The sequence below is a fragment of the Varanus komodoensis genome, unplaced genomic scaffold (genome assembly GCF_004798865.1).
Source record: "Varanus komodoensis strain SLA01 unplaced genomic scaffold, ASM479886v1 scaffold11, whole genome shotgun sequence".
Taxonomy (NCBI): Eukaryota; Metazoa; Chordata; class Lepidosauria; order Squamata; family Varanidae; genus Varanus; species Varanus komodoensis.
Genome location: NW_025335317.1, coordinates 27,287,243 through 27,304,337, shown reverse-complemented (window position 1 = coordinate 27,304,337; position 17,095 = coordinate 27,287,243). Strand labels below are relative to the sequence as shown.

General features: G+C 38.7%; 1 protein-coding gene across 4 annotated transcripts in view; it reads left to right on the top strand.

The window, feature by feature from the left end:
* Positions 1-144: 144 nt before the first annotated feature.
* LOC123018508 overlaps positions 145-17,095 on the top strand; it is a 42,844-nt gene continuing 25,893 nt past the window's right edge. For 2 of the 4 annotated variants that reach the window (XR_006413789.1, XM_044420698.1), the window contains exons 1-3: positions 328-916; positions 1,154-1,234; positions 16,107-16,182. The gene's annotated coding sequence lies outside the window, so the exon portion shown is untranslated. Of the gene's footprint in view, positions 226-327; positions 917-1,153; positions 1,235-3,011; positions 3,283-16,106; positions 16,183-17,095 lie in introns of those variants that run through there. The other 2 variants (XM_044420700.1, XM_044420699.1) reach the window with 2 other exon arrangements.

Here is a 17,095-nt window from a genome sequence, read left to right as displayed (position 1 = left end):
CTGCACAAAAACGACTAATTCGAATTCCTCCGCATCTGACCCACACAAAACTGGCAAAACAGAACCTCGAGCATGCGCGTTACGAGCTCCGTGCTTTGACACCCGGTGGGCATGCGCCTGCTTCTCTAACCGGTTGTGGAGCATGCGCGATCCAAAGAATTTTGGGGAAAGGGTTTTGTTGCTCGGTCGGTTCGCTTTTCTCAGGAAAGAAATTTCCGATTCAGGGTACGAACTGCCACGTTCTCGACCGCTACCTCCTTGCGAGCCCTGTCTTAGTGGCACACCACGCTGTAGCTCGATAGCTTTTTAACTGGAAGGGTTGGGACTCTACAGTCACACGCCTCCTTCCGTATTGTGGGCCGGTGCCATGCTCGGCTATGAGCTCCATCGGCTCAGGGTCTGCCACAGGGCATCTGGGACCTCTGTCAGAAGTCCATGGCATCCTTTCCTTGCACGCGAAGCGAAATGGGCCTTCGTGGGAGCAGGGACTGGCTCCTCAGCGACGGGTTGGCTGGGTCAGCTCTTCGTCCATGCTGCCAGTAGGACAGCTCCATCCTCTTTTTCAGTGTCGCTTCCTTGGAAGTCAGATGGAAGGAGAGTTGCTTTATGGTACCGCTGTTTGAAGGGGGAGGCAGCGGGATTGAGCTGTTTTCAGCTCTGTGCAACCACCGAGCGCACCAGCCAAACACGCACCCCGTAAAGAACCACCGCTACTGCCACCACTTCAGTTTCCTCGGCTGCTTGCACTTAAGGAGAAACCAGTTGTGATAGTGGAAAGGCCTTTTGTCTGTTTAAACTCTGATGTCCTACCCCACTTCCCTAATAGAGCAAGTCTTGGTGGCTGGTTTTTAGAAGAAAAAGAGATGTGCTGGGAGATGCCAAACCTTCCTACAGTCTCTTACAGCTTTTCTTTCAAGTGAGCTCCTATGTCAAGTAAGCTTAGCAAGTGGATATGGGGAGTGCTCAGTTTCCTCAGCCTCTTGCTCCAAAAGCCACCTGTGCTCCTTGCTTTATGTATAATTAGGACAGATCTGGGTTTATACGAACAAGTCTGCCAGTATCATAGCTAATTTGGCCCTTAGGAGCAGCCCAGTGAGAATTGGAGAAAGATTGGCACCGTGTTAACTGTGCGGTTCTCTCTCATTTGCTGCAGTGCTGCCCACTTTCTCTGCTGCCTCCTGCTCTTGTCTGCTCCTACTTTCAGCATGGTAAAGAAGAATACTATCCCTGATGGGTAAGTATCCCATACTATGTGAAGAGAGAGGTTGGAGGCTCTGACAGCCCCACCTATTCTCTTGCTTCAACATAATCTTTGCAACTCACTGCTTATCATCCCCCAGGTGAGTATCTTACCCAACAATTATGAATGCCGCTTCATCCAGCACAGATGGCTCCTGTCCCTCTTTTCCTTATCTTAAATGTATGAAAATAGAAGTTGATTAAAATTGCGATCTCTCGTCATGACAGTGACATGCCAAATAGCCACTGAGATTATTCAGAGTACAATGATCTGTACAGGGTGGTTTGGGTCAGTTATACAGCATGCAAACATACTCACCTCTTGACTGAACTTGGCTGTCTGCATGACTTGGTAGATCTGGGCTTATGTTTATAAGCATGATTGGGTTTTATTTTCACTAAGGTTTTCAACACCAAATGTGCAACTTTCCCATATTTATTGACAAATACTTTAGTTTACTACAAAAATGATCCATAAATTTCCTTTATTCTTCTGTGAAAATGCCCCAACACACTTTCAATGGAAAGACATATATTCAGTGGAAAAGTGTTTTTTAATGCAGAAATTAGTTTGACTTTTATCGTGACATTTAGACAGCTTTATCAAAGTTTTACAGGAAGTAAAATATATAGTATTGCTAAGCAACAATATTTTAAAGGAGTTGTCCTATAACAATTTGAAAACACACCATTTTAATTTTTTATGTTATTTTTTTCTGTTGCCTTCCATTCTCATTAGTTCTTTTGTAACCTGGTATTAACTTACTAATACAGTTGCTGCAAATTTATTTTCCAGATTTAGGGTGCAATCCTAGATAGGAAAAAAGGCCTGCGACTGCATGCATTTATACTCAGAGTTTTCGGACTTATACCTTTCTAACCTTACATAGGATTGCACCTTTTAATGATAAACACAGAAGTAAGAATGGTTTATTTTCAGCATAGAAGCAATTATGCATTTCTGATCACATGTTAAAATCTGTCTGCACTGAACTCTGTATGTGCTGTGACACTCATATAAGCCTGCTCAGGGCATGCTGCTGGTGGGACTCATAGGTTAAAAACATTTTAAAATCAATTTCTTTTGTTAATGAAGCAGCTAATTACATAACAAATAATCATAGCTCATCTCATAGTTCTGACAGTGACATATAACATAGTTTTTGAGAGTGCCATATTTCCTTTCCTTTTGTTAACTTTTTACATTGCAGGATCTTTTTTTTTTCCAGGGGGATTATTATACCAAAAGTAACATGTTACAAGATAGCTCTGAGTTTTTTGCAATTTGCTTTAATATATCTTTCCATTCCTTATAACTGAAGGCTCTGTTTCATTGTTGTACTATTTTTTGTATTACATAGTTATGTAATAGTTTTTGAAATCTTCAATCAAATTTGTAATAGGTCTCTCTTACTACAGACAGTTCTGAATTCTCCTGTGTTTCCCCTTATGACCAAATATGTTTTCCACATGTGAGTTATTTTGTATAGCTTCTAAAGCTGTACAAGTGGAATTGGCAACAAAATGTTGCTTCATAACATGAGTGTTGCTGTTCAGGATGCTTCTCAGCCAGCAAGTCAGTTTTGCCATGGTCCAAAATTCTATCTTCACAAGATCTGATTTTCAATTCATACTCAGTATTCTTTGACTGTTAGGCATGCTGGCTTCTCATTGGGTTAATTTGCTTTTGCCAGCTTCAGTTCTTAAAATACTTTTGTACTTCTACAAATCTCAGGGTTTCCATGAATATATATGACTTCGTTTTTTCTTAGGAACTCCATTTTGGCTATATTTCTGTTGATGCTGAGTTACCTGTGTTCACTGTTAGAGCAATTACATCTCACTTCCTCCATGGAATAGGCTTGATTCAAAGGATACCACAGCACAAACAGAAAGCATAATCCTAATGACTGCCTGAAGATGGATGGTTGCTGGGAACAGCAAGTTGAATGGGGAAGAACTGATAGCACGCTGAAACCTCAGAAGTGTTTTCTGTTTACACACCAAGCCATGGCTAACTTGCCAAGGCTTCTGAGGATTTGTGTAAGTTCATACACACCTTATGGATCAGCATGAGATAAATACAGCTGCATAACATATGGATAGCATGAGATAAATACAGCTACATGAATCTAAATGCACAACTTCTAACTTGTATAACTTTGAGGGCTATTAAACATGACTATAAGCAAGTTTTTAGCATTGTAATGAGATTTCTTTAATCAATTACAGTAAAATTTAAGTTTCTCCAATTATCATAAGCATCACTTCTTGTGTTACAATTGTCATATGCTTCCAGGTAGCAGCTGTCCGCATGCTAAAATAGTTTGCATGCATCATCGCATGTATCATCAGTTCATAATGGGAATCAGTTTCCCCTGTTAATTTATTTTTATGTTAGCAAAATCTGGAATGTTTGGCATTGGCTTCCAGTTGGAGAGCTCTGAGCACTCCAAATCAAAAAGCATTTTATCCACTTTTCTTACGTGTTAACAAAAAATCTGCTGGGAAAATATAAGAGGGTTACAAATTGAAGATGTCATCTAGACACTCTATAAAATTCTGAGACTGTAAATTAAGTAGGATGATTGCACAATAAGAACTCTGTTTCAAGGTATCTCAGAAGTGGTGGGAGCTGATCAGCATTGTGTGACAGTACAGGTGAAATGGCTGTCTGTGTAAGGTCAATGCTATCCAAGAGGGAGTTGCAGGCAGCAGTAGTGTGAAAAACTGCTAAAAGGTAGTTCACCTAAAAGTTAGGGCATAGTTAAAAGCCAAATTTTTTTTTTTTAAATTGCTTATACGAGGTTTGAGTTCATGAGTGTTAATGATATTTACCTACCAACTTAGAATAGTTTAGTAGTTTATTCAGCTGTTTGAATTGGTTCAGATACATGCTCCATTTAGCAACCTAACCTTGCAGAGCATTTTTGCACCCACAGATATCTGATTCAGCATTATGGGAACAGGATACTGGCCTTTAGTCTGACCCTGCACAGCTACGCTTATGTTCTTGTCTTCCATATACTGAGATAGTGTGCTAAAAAACTGAACTTGCATTCAAAATGTTTAAATTACCTGGAAATTAAAGGGTTCTGCAGAAAGCTTTTGTGCATTCTTCTTACTGAGATAAACTACATTGGTAAAAGGATCCAATATATCTATGGGTTTTGCCGGTCACAGTGCTTAGTGTTCAAACACACATTAAATGTTAGTTCAAAATGATAATCTGAAGTAGTCAGATGTTTCCAGCAACATACATAAATGAAAGCTAAGTCTATATTAAAACAGGTGAAAAGTAAGTAAGATGGCTAGTTCTTTGACTAATTTGGGGAAAATGCATAGGGCTGATTAAAGGATGCTATTAAGGATTACCAGTCCTCTTGCTGACAAGATCAAGGTTTTTGAAAGGCTCATATCTTCAAATGTTCTAAGATTAATACAACCACCAGAAATTTTGAAACTGGAATTTCTGGACCATTCAGTTGAGGTCAGGCTGATCTTGAATGCCTGAATGCAACAGAGGAGATCTGCACATGTATTAAATGCAGATAATATGCATCCCAGGTAAATGCAAGGGGGTGTGGACCCCATCTACATTACACTGCTCCTTTAAGCCCCAATTTTAATGCACATTAGGATATATATGTCTATGACTAGTTGCTATACATAATTAATTGCTTGTTGATTTCCTTTTTTGTTAATATTAAAAATGGAAAAATGCAGATTAAAAGTTCTTATATTACAGCCATACAATATAATCACACAGCTCTCTAAACAGATGCTGCCATTTTCCCAAATAGTTTTAGTGGTGTTTGTTTGGGAGGAAAAAATAAGGTAAGCATGCAATCCTATGCATGTTTAGAAAAAAAAGTAATACAAATCTCAACACCTCTTAGCTAGCAATGCTGGTTGGGTCATGCTAGGGGCCATAGGATTTATTCTGTTTAAACATACATGGAGTTGTAGGATTTCTTTCTGTCTAAACTTGGATTCTGCCTAGCTCTAACTCTCATACAACTCTTAGCATTGTTGTAAGAAGTTTTTCTGCTCAAATATGCATCAGATTACCCTCTTAAGATAGCAATTATTTGGCTTCTAGACAGCATCTAGAGTACCATATGACTTTTCAGACCACTAGATCTGAGGTTGAAGCTCTTTTCCAGCCATATATTGTGGGGAGGGGGACTCCAACAACCCTCTCCAGCTACTTATGCAATATGCTTCTCTGAACTTCAGGTGAGCCTTCTGGTACACAACTTCAGGTGGGTCTTCCGAGTGACAGGGAAGGAAGGAGATTGGTACTACCAAGAAACAACATATCTTTATGGAACCTCAACTTTCTTGCTTCCTGTTGCAATTAGATAGCTGAAATCTGTTGTCTAGCTTTTTGCAGAGCAGAAAGAGAAGAGGCAACCTTCACCTCTGCACTCCTCCAGCTCTGCATAGGATGCCTGTAATGCTCCAAGTTCAGAGGTTTAAGACATCCCCAGTAGATTGTACCCTAAGCCAGCATTCTCTGACATGTGTCTATTTTTGCAAACATAGACCTGAAATATTAACTTTCATAAGAAATTTGTTAAATGCTATACAATCAACAAATTTTAATCATAAAATGTTTGTCAGTGGGGTATAGTAGGTACTTTTGTAGTGCTGCTTTTATAGAAAAATACTTTTACAGCCAAATGAGGTTCACACCCATGCATCTAACAGTTAAAACTACCATGGTTGACCTCCAGCTTCCTTCATCCAAATTGCCTGTGAGGCAATGTACTTATTTAAATTTATTTAGACTCATTCTAATCCATTAACTTACTTCCACTACTGTTCAGAAAAATGCCTAATTCGATTTGAAATACCAGGTGAATAGCTGTTTCTGGTTTTGTGCAGTATTAAACTGTCTTCTTTCTGAAATTTTTAGATACAGATCTATACATATGTAAAGTTGATTTTAAAAAATTATAATAAAATACTGTATCTGTTGTTTTAGAGAATGTTTCCAAGCTGGTTGCCCCAGTTAGCATATGAACTGGCTCCATATATAGGAGCTTTCCTTGATCATTTGTGAATGGGGGAAAGAACTTAAACTCCCAATGAGAAGGTCCCATCAAACATAAAATGGGCTGGTTCAACAATCAAAATAACACCAAGTGGCCTTCTTAAAGCATAGTGCATGCTTAGGCACATGCCAGGACAATTTGAATTATAGCCACCTGGGCATGGCATGGCATGGCATGGCATGGCATGGCATGTCTTCTGAAACCAAATAGCATGCCTTACCAGAGGAGGGAACCACTGTCCAGCAATCCATACACTATTGCAGGGTTTTTTCTTCCATGCAACAAGCCAAACTACCCAGGTTTGGATGGCATGACACAATTAGCATAATTTGATTATATAAACAAAGGCATTATATATGAGAGTTGATATAATTTCTTCCCCTCATTCAATCCTTCATTGCCATTCTATTACAGTAATTATCCTAACTTGTAAACTGCCCCACAATGTATAGACAGGTGAGAAAGTGGCTGTCCTTAACTGGTGCCTGGTTGGGGTAATAAGCTGGATGAGGGCCAATAAATTGAGGCTTAATCCAGGCAAGATGGAGGTCCTGTTGGTGGCGGTTCAGCCTTCTTGGTAAGTGACTTTAGCCCTGTTCTGGATGGGGTTGCACTCCTCCTAAAGGACAGGGTGTGTAGTTTGGGAGTGCTCCTCGATCCAGAGTTTTCACTGGAATCTCAGGTATCTGTAGTGGTGAGGAGTGTTTTTCTTCAGGTTTGGCTGATCTACCAACTGGATGAGCAATGCCTAGCAACGGTGCCCTATGCTCTGGTAACTTCCCAATTGGATTATTGTAATGCGTTCTGTGTGGGGCTGCCCTTGAACGCAGTCCAGATAGTTCAGTTGGTTCAGAATAGAGCTGCCAGGATGTTAACGGGGACCAGCAGGTATTCACATATAACGCCAGTCTTTTCGTGTTTACACTGGCTGCCAGTTGAAGCCCGGGCCCAATTTAAGGTGCAGGTGATAACCTATAAAGCCCTAAATGGCTTGGGTTCCAGATACCTCCTTCCCTATATGCCTTCCCACTCCTTAAGATCTGAGGCAGAGGTCCTTCTCCAGGAGCCCTCCTGGAAGGAGATTAGGAGGGTAGTTACCCAGAGAAGGGCCTTCTCTGCAGTGACGCCCCAATTATGGAATACACTCCCAGAGAGGTTTGCCTGGCACTGATGCTTCATTCTTTTCAGTGCTAGGTGTAAACCTTTTTATCTTCCCATTATTTTAATGGATAATAAGTTTCAATGTAGGTTTTAATGTGGGTTTTATTATACTGAAGTATTGGATGCTGTGCGCCATTTTATTTGCATTGCTTTTATTGTAAAACTATCTCAAGATGCCAGTCGTTGGATGAGATATAAAACCTATAAATAAATAAATAAATAAATAAATAGACAGAACAATAGCAATGATAGCATATAAATAGTACATAAATGTGTAATATTTCTTTTCCTTTGGTAGAAAGTCTGGTTTTAGAGTTAGCCTTTTAGTCACAGTATGAAAAATAAAAAAAGGCTCAGTTCTGATATGTTATTTGTAAGCCGCCCCGAGGCTTCGGCAAATGGGGCGGCCTAGAAATTTTCTAAATCAATCAATCAATCAATCAATCATGCTAATGTTAAAGACTCTTAAAGACTGAGTATGATGTCTCAGTCAATAAACCAGAATTGGAAACCGTGGTTTAAGGTGAATTTGCTAAATCTGTTTTTCTTTGATTATTTGGCAAATTATAGTTGCACTTCTAGAAGGAGTGAGGTCAGAAAGCACAATATTAAAGAAGCAGACACAAACAGCCCTACACCATCATTTCGTATTGGAAGTGCAAGCTATCCTTTTGGTCAGTTTAGCATGTCAGTACTGGAGTGGTACATAATCTGCTTAGTGAAATTTAGTTTCTAAAATAAACTTATCTTTAAGTTTAAATATACATAACTGTGGCATTTCTAGTTGGTAGAGACAGCCTTTGCCTATTTTAAGTTTTTAAGGAGCTACCAACATATGCATATATATGCATATTTTTTCTGAATCTTGAAATAGCCTACACAAGTATTTGAAATAACATGAAGAAAGCTGCATGACCTTGCATGCTTTGTATTTCTGATAACCTGGTCCAATAAAGATACTGGTTCTAGCACCTCAGTGGCTCTTTATTTATCAACCAACTAATACCAATGTCTTGCTTTATTACACTTTTGGCATTTCATTAGAAGGTGAAAACTAAAGGTCACATAGTGGAAAACAATGTTTAGTAAAACTAAGGAACAATAGACCACTTTATATATTGACTTTTTATTACAGAGACCAAGTGTTATGTCCAAAAGAAAAGCTGTAGCCTTTGCCTGCAGTTTAACTCTTTTTGAGATATGCTACTTCTTTTTGATCATCAGGAAGACAGCAGTTGAGGAATTATTTAAGGTACTGAAACTCAACCTGATAGCTGGAAATCATGCTCACTTTTGCCAAACCACTCCTGTTCTTTCAAAATTCATCTAGTATTTCATTCATATTGTTAGGTTTATCTTTATGTCCATAAGGGTTAGGAACATTTTAACTGAAAGTTGGGGAGTTGCAGGGATACAACGTTCATGTTTACTGCATTTGCAAAATAGACACAATTTTGATTAAAGCACAATAGAGCATAATTGTAAATCCTGATTTCTGTTGAAATGAAATATGTGTCTCAGACTTTCTTCTTTCAGACATCTTTCTTACTGAGCCTTTTTCTCAGTTACATGCATAATACCCAATAAAACTATAAAATACAGTGATTGCTTCAAGTACATGCAAGAATTTGTCTGAACATGATGATTTCTATATTGATGTTTGAAATGCTTTCCATGTCCTGAATTAATGATATCTAATGTGAGAAACAGCATCTTCTTGCACTAAAAATGTCTTGGCTACAGTGTACAGAGAAGCATGTGTGCAATTGCATCACAGAGCTAGAATTATTAGTCTAAATTTGACAAACATGTTCTTTGGCAGGTGACCTGTTATATAGCCTAGTCACAAGATACTGATGCGCCATAATTATTTCTGTTGGTTGGGGTGGGAGGGAAAAGCTGGTGCAAAGGATCCCAGCTTGGACCATGAGATTTGAACCCAGTGAATTATTTCTTATGTGACTTGCTTTCCAAGAGCCCTGGCAAACAGAAAGGAGAGTCAGAGAGCTTCATTTGTTTAGATTTTCTCCAGGCATGTCAGCATCTGAGCATCAATTTGTGTGACTTGCTATCTTACCAATGCATTTCCAGTGTAACCTCTGAAGCCCAGGAAATTGGGTTGATGCCCTTCTTTTGACCCTATTCTTACTGAACATTTTTTCTCTGTTCTAGCAACACTGAGATTCTAGAGAGAGAGCAGGACATAAAAACTACAGACAAACTTCAGGCTAAGAAGGAATTCAAACTTTATACAGGCATTCATTGACATCTACTGCTATTGTAAAGAAACAAGTGAGCTTACAACAGCATAGAACATGGAAAACAATGATTTTAAAAAGTCATGCTTAGTTTGATTTCTAGACCAGAGGTGAGGAACATGGGATCCTTCAAATGATGTTGGACTATAGCTCCCATAATGCTGATCACTGGCAGTGTTGAAGCTGGAGTCATGAACCTCTGGAGAACTACAGATTTCCCACCTCTGCTTTAGATGAAGTACATGTACAAGTAAGACACTTAAAGCAGTACAGACACCATTACTGCTTCAAGCTCAACACAAATATAATCTAGTTTTCAATAAGGAAATACAGAATACTATCTAAAACTAGGAGATGGTGTTCTCTTATGGTCCCATATTGTATCTTCATTTATGTTTGACATTTCACAATTGGCAAATCATACAGAACAAATACTTCAGAAAACTTAACTAGATGAATATATCTACATGTCTTCTTCCTATTCATCCTTTTCTTCATATCTTGTTACTTGATAATGTTTCTTATTTCATTAAATAGATGATACAGGCAAGCTTAAGTTAGTAATCAAATATATCCCATCTTGCTACAAGCCATTTTACGATTACGACCACTTGGAAAATATGTTAGAAAAAACAGATTTTTAATAAACCAAATCTATTTTCTTAATATAATCTTGGTACATAATAATGGCCTTCAATGGACAGGATGAAATGGTACTGCAAGCATCAACCCAGTAACTTGCCCTTTCTGAACATTATGTTGTTAACAGTGCTGTTAGAACAATGTTAAATGTATCCACTGTTGCATGTTACATTGACATTTTCATTTATCTGTGGGTGTAGGTTTGAGCAGAATGGCTTGGTTGCACTCTGAAAATTTTCAACACAAAGCAGAAGTGCAATGATTCTGTAATCTGTTGCAGGAGAACACAAGAGCTAGGTTAGGTAGGCGTCAGTGCACATGCTAAAGGATTCCAGAGTGGCAAGAGATTGTTTTCACCTATTTCTCAATATGCTGGAGGCTTCCAGTTCTTTCACATAAATTTTCAAGTTACAGGTACTTGACTATCTCATACTAAATGCCAAACAAAAGGCAGAATGTATAAAGGGGTCCTGTGAGTTTTTATTTTATTGTATTATTTGTTGTTACAAGAGTAGCTGACAGCCTTGTTTCCATTTTCCAAGTATCACTGCAATGTATTGTATGTTGCATTGAAAGAACTGCTTGTGAAAGTAGTCTAGGCAATTCAGTTAGTGTAAAAATAAGACCACAATTTTTTAGCAGAACAGTATGACTCAGTCGTATTATACCAGTGCTATGTCATCTTCACTAACTTCTGTTTCTGCATCCAATTAAAAATGCTGGGTTTGACTTTAAAGCCCTTAATAACTTGGCCCAGCTCGCTAGAAGAATCAGTTCCTCCTGCATCTTCTCCCACATGTACTTACCCCTCCCCCAAAAATTTTTCTAGCTGCCAATTTTTGCCACTGTCATCCATCGTTTTAATTCCTTCCACAGTGCCTCTGGATCTGATGTAACATCACTCCAGAGTGACATAGCATGGGACCCCTGAAACATTGTGGAGAAATAAAAATGATAAGTACTTTATACAGGCACCCAGACTCTAATGTTAGATGAGGTAGTAAGGAGAGTATTTTCTGTCCATGGTAGTTGTACCCACCATTTGTGATTTGTGATAGGGTGGTATTGGTGGAGTTTCTATGCTGTGTATCATTTGTATTATAGCACTTTAGTCAGCATCCAAATATTGTTAATAATACAATTAGAACCACCTAATATTACTGGAAGCAGCATGAAAGCCAGTGTGGTGTGGTGTGGTGGTAAGAATGTTGAACTGTGGACCTGAGAGATCTGGGTTGTAGTCCCCACTCACAGCTTTAAAGTTCACTAGGTGACTTCGGACCAGTCACTCATTCTCAGCCTAACCACCCTCACAGGATTGTTATTGTGAGAATAAAATGGAACTATATAAGCCACCTTGGGTTCCTCACAAGGGGGAAAAATGGGACATGTGCAGTGTAACAGAAGAACAACAATGTGGCCATTTTCCTGTTCCCCTCAGTAGTATTTGTAGGAAGTGACTGTAGATGGTCAGTTTGTTTGTTTGTTTGTTTGTTTGTTTTTTGATTTATATCCTGCCTTTTTCCTACAAAGGACTCAAGGCAGTTTACATCTCCTCCATCTTATCCTCACAACAATCCTGTGAGGTAGATTGGGCTGAGAGTCTGTGACTGGCCCAAAGTCACCCAGTTGGCCTCATGGCTGAACGGGGACTAGAACCCGGATCGTCTGAGTCCCAGTCCCATGCTCTTAACCACTACACCACACTAGAGCATATTGATGTTCCAATCAATATGCCGGCAAGACCATAATGAAGATCTTTTGGTGCTACACTTCTCGTTTCCAGAGTGGAACAGATAAGCAGTGCTCAGAAAAGCTCTACTGATCTGGAAATGAGCATTTGTGCTCATTTCTGGGGTTCTTTTAGGCAGCATTATTTCCTTATTGTGCTAGCAGGGGCTCCTGCTGGTGCCACAGGATGAATGGAAACACAACAGCTGTATCAGATTCTTCCCCATGGGCCTTTCCCATACCAGTAATGGTGGCACAGATTGTAATATTGATTTTAGCTTGTCCTAACAATTGCTTCAATAAAAAATGACATGAGAGCAGCCACATAATTTTGTCCATTATATGTTTCATTGATAAATGTTGATTTCAGTTAATCAAAACTACATAATCTGCATAACATTTCATTTTGCATTATTCCCTGTCTACTTTCAGACATTTAATTTTTGGATCTTGTCTTATTTTGTAGCTAAAACTGCCAATAGCACGCCTTCTTGAAAAGCCAATAAAGATTGGAAAAAAAAACAAAACTTTGCTTTTGCTTTATTTGTCTTAAGAAATCAAAGTCTTTTTCTCAGAAAAACTGCTGAAAGATCTGGAAAAAATGTGACCTTTTTTACCAGCTATTTTTAATGGAGCTTCTCTCTGTATTCAGTATAAAATCTCTTGTTTTTTTTACTTGTAAATCTGACAAAAATCTCAAGAGGTATTTTATTCTTTAATGCAAGTGTTGAGTTTATTTTAAACATGTGTTCTATATCTAGGGAATTTCCTTGAATTTTTGAATAATCTTGCAGAAGCTTACAGAAATTACCTTTCAGGGGGGTTTTGTGTGTGTGTGGAAAACTTTTGGAATGTCTCTAAAATGTTATAATTTCTTCTCTCAGCCTCCAAAATCACTATTCTTTGGCTCTGCCTTTCATTGTCAGTCTTGCCTTTCTATTCATACTTCAATTTTCCCTTACTTATCTTTGAGTTCTGTAATCTCTTTTGAACTTTCTTGATTCTTTTTTTAAATTCTGATATGCCTTGCTAATATTCCTGTCTTAAAGATGTAATTTCTGTTTGAGATTTCTCTTCAAATTGATTTAACTGACTTACAAATGCTTGGATTTGATTTTATTGTTTAGTGTTGTTTGAAACTTGTTCATCAAATCTGCAGAGTCTAGGTCAGCTTTTTTGTCTGAGTTTAGAAACATAGAAACAAAAGAAGTCAGAAGGGGTCTCCCAGGCCATCTAGTCTGACCCCCCGGTTCCAGCCAACTCCGCTCATGACATGCCCACCATGTGGACGTCCAGCCTATCCTTGAACACCCGTACCGATGGGGCCTTCTTCCTTTCTTTATGCTGGTGTATGGCCATTCTCTGTTTCCTCTTATTTCCTTTCCTCTGAAATCTGGTTCATTTTTTTTTTCATTTATTATTTTGGAGAACCTAAATCTTCAATGTATTCCAGAACCTAGGAAGCAATGATTTTCACACTAAATAAATAAATAAGGAATCAACATTTGAAAGAGAAGGGAGATAAAAAAGGAGGAAAGAAGGAAAGGGAGAAAGGAATAGGAAAGAAATTAATATGTTATTTACTATAAGTGTTACATTTGTCATACTCTAGATCCCATTTTTAATATTAATTCATTATTAGTATTTGGTTTATTGGCTAAGACATTTCTTTCAAAATCTCTGGTCTGCAGCATTTTCCAAATCCAGCAGATGGCACCAATCATATTTGTGAGTGTTCTGCAGTAAGGTCAGCTAGCTCAGGGTTCTCTTCTCTCCATTCAGCTTAAGCAAATCACAGAAAAGGATGGTTCGGAGTTCTTAAACATCCAAGGGATCCCAATCCAATATTTCTCCTGCTCACTCCAATTGTCCCATTGTCTCTCAGCTGCACCAGGTTGAAATCAATGTCCACAATGACAGATTGTAACCTACTTCAAGGTTCCTCCAGTGCTTGTCCTGTGTAGGAGAAAAAGAAAAAAATGGCAACTGGCAGAAAGATTTTTTTTCTTTCTCTTCTCTGTAATATACTAATCAGCTTGGTGCATTAGTTTTTAGCCTTTCAAAGACTCACGGACTAAGTCAAAAGTCTTCCTTTACCCTTTGTAAATATTCTTAAACTGTTTCAGATGGAAGTTGTTATCTACAATGATATATTTGTAATTTTTCCTAAAATTTCTCAGTTTTTTATTCAACGGAGGGAGGAGGCAGGATGGTGACTAATTAAAAGAAAGTATGTTGTTTTACTCTTCACTTTGCAGATACTAGTATTAATCAATTCAATTCACTGGTCTGTGTCTTTTCCAAGATTGGTAGACTTGATCTCAGCAGACAGCTTGATAAACACCTGTATTTATTTATTTTATTTCTGTACTATTCAACAATAGAAGCTCTCCGGATGATACACAGTTAATAAATAAAAAATACAATAAGAATAAAAACATAATAAATAGGACTACAACAATTAAAAAACACATTTTAACAACCTAACTAAAATCAGTCCATACTGCTAGATGTCCTAAGAAAAGCAATACCTTCCCTTTCATGTGCCATTTGGAGTGGCTAAATGCCTCAGCTAGGCTGAAAAATGGACCCCAAAGAAGCCACTGTGGTAATGTTTTTTGGCCTGACTTCCCAAAGTCATTGTGTATGCCACGTGGACTAAATGTGTGCAGTTTTGCACTGTTCTCATGGTTTTCCAATGGTTTAAAAACTATTGATTTGCTAAGATCTTTTGTTATTATTTATTTATTTAACATTTCTGTATCCTGACCTTTACAGTGTCTCAGGGTAGCAATAACATAAATAAATAAGACACAGCATCAGAATAATATATAAATCAACATTAAAACAATACTAACTTTTAAAATGTTGGAAAATAAAAAGGCTTTGGCCTGGCACCAAAAAGAAAAAAGCATCAGTGCCAGGCATACCTCTCTGAGGGGCCCATTACGTAACCCAGGTGCTACTGCATAGAAAGCCCTTCTTTGGGTAGCCACTCTTCTGATCTCCTTCAAAGAGGGCTCCTGAAGAAGGACCTCTGCTCCAGATTGTAGAGACTGGGTGGGTATATATGGAAGGAGGCACTCCTTCAAATATCTAGGTCCTAAGCTGTTTAGGGCTTTATATGTCATCGCTAGCACCTTAAATTGGGCCCGGACTTCAAGTGGAAGTCAGTGCAGATGGTACAGGACTGGTGTTATGTGTGTATATCTGCTGGCCCCTGCTAGCAACCTGGCTGCTCTGTTCTGAACCAATTGAAGTATCCAGACCATCTTCAAGGGTAGCCCCACGTAGAGTGCATTATAGTAGTCCAGTCATGAGGTTACCAGAGCATGGCTCACCATTGTAAGGCCCTGCTCATCCAAGTAAGGGCGTAGTTGATGGATCAGCAGAAGCTGAAGGAAATCACTCCTCACCACAGAAGTAACCTGAAACTTCAAGTTTGGATCTAGGAGCATTCCCAGACTATGCTCCCTTTCGCTTAGGGGGAGTGCAACCACATCTAGAACAGGGCAAGGATTACTTACCTGGAGAGAAAGTGATCATCTTTTGGTATGATTATGATTCCTTTCTAACATCATTTAGAAAGGAATCTCCTGTTTCAATGCATCCTGTGGCCTGATGCATTAAGGGTGAGTTACCTGTGGAAACAGGTTCTTGTGTATGCATCATCTGCAAGATTGGCAATGAAGCTTGTTGGTGTCTCTGTTAAGACTGTGTTAACATTTGACTGAGAGCTATATGCATAGTATGAAGCAGGTGCAAAACCACATCAGTTTGGGTATAGTCAGTAATAGTGGAAAACGTTACCAGGAGGCCCTCCTTCCATTCAACATAACATTAGGATTCAAATCCCAGGGCAATTTCTTCCACCCCCACAGTGTTGATTGGTGCAAAAACCTAAAGGCACATTTACTGCTGTACACACGTCAGGGTACTGTAAAACACTAGTGACGATATTTATTTTTCTAACACAGGCATAATTGAATGCAACATGTTTTGTTTTCATTAACAGATGGCGGAATGTATCACCAGTTGGACAACCAATACCAGGAACTCGATTCATTGCTTTCAAAGTACCTTTGAAAGGGGTATGTATACAATGTTATTTTGATTAGCATTTATGCTAATCAATGGGCATAAGGAAATATCTTATGCTGCCTGCACACCAGCATGCCATATTGCTACCACAACAAGAAGCCAGCATGTGTTAAAGCAACTGGAATCAAACCAAAACACTTATCTCTGAGATGGAACAGGTCACTGGACAGCAGACAGAAACTCCATTGCCTGTTCCAGAAATAAACACTTCAGCTTTTTTGTAGGATGGTTTCAAATATTATGTCAGGATTGGATCCCACTGGTGAACACAAATAGAGGTACAGTGGCAACACCACTATAGCCATCTAATATCAAACAAGTTTTAAGGGTTACTCTATAAAGCCCTGAATACCCTGGGCCCAGGATACTTTGATGTCATGCCTTCTTTCACATAGTCTTGGACTGAAGCCTTCTGGAGAGCTACTCCTAGTGTTCCCACATGGCTGGGAGTACTACCTGGAGATGTGCCTTTAGAATGGCAGCTCTTAGCATGTTGAATGCCCCTTCAACCAATCAAGTTTGCATCTACACTATTTTGGTTTTGGGTTTGGTGTTTTGTTTATTTCCTAGGCATTTCCTGGCCAGGGTCAATTCCAGACACTATTTTATTCAACTGTTTCTTTTAGTGTAACTTTTTAATTTTGTTCTTTAATTGTACACCATTCCAAAATGGTTTGTAAAATTCTATAAACAATTAGACCAACAGCATAGTAACTACAAGAAAGGGGAAAGCCCTCATTACATTTTCAAATTTCACATTCTTTTTGTGATCAAGGTTGCCATCACTGCAAGGCAGGGTAATCCAGCTATCAATAATCAAATCTGCCCCTCATTTGCTTCTGTAAATGTAACTGGGAGGTACAAATTTCTATATAAGTGGCAAAAAACAGGACCTACATCAGG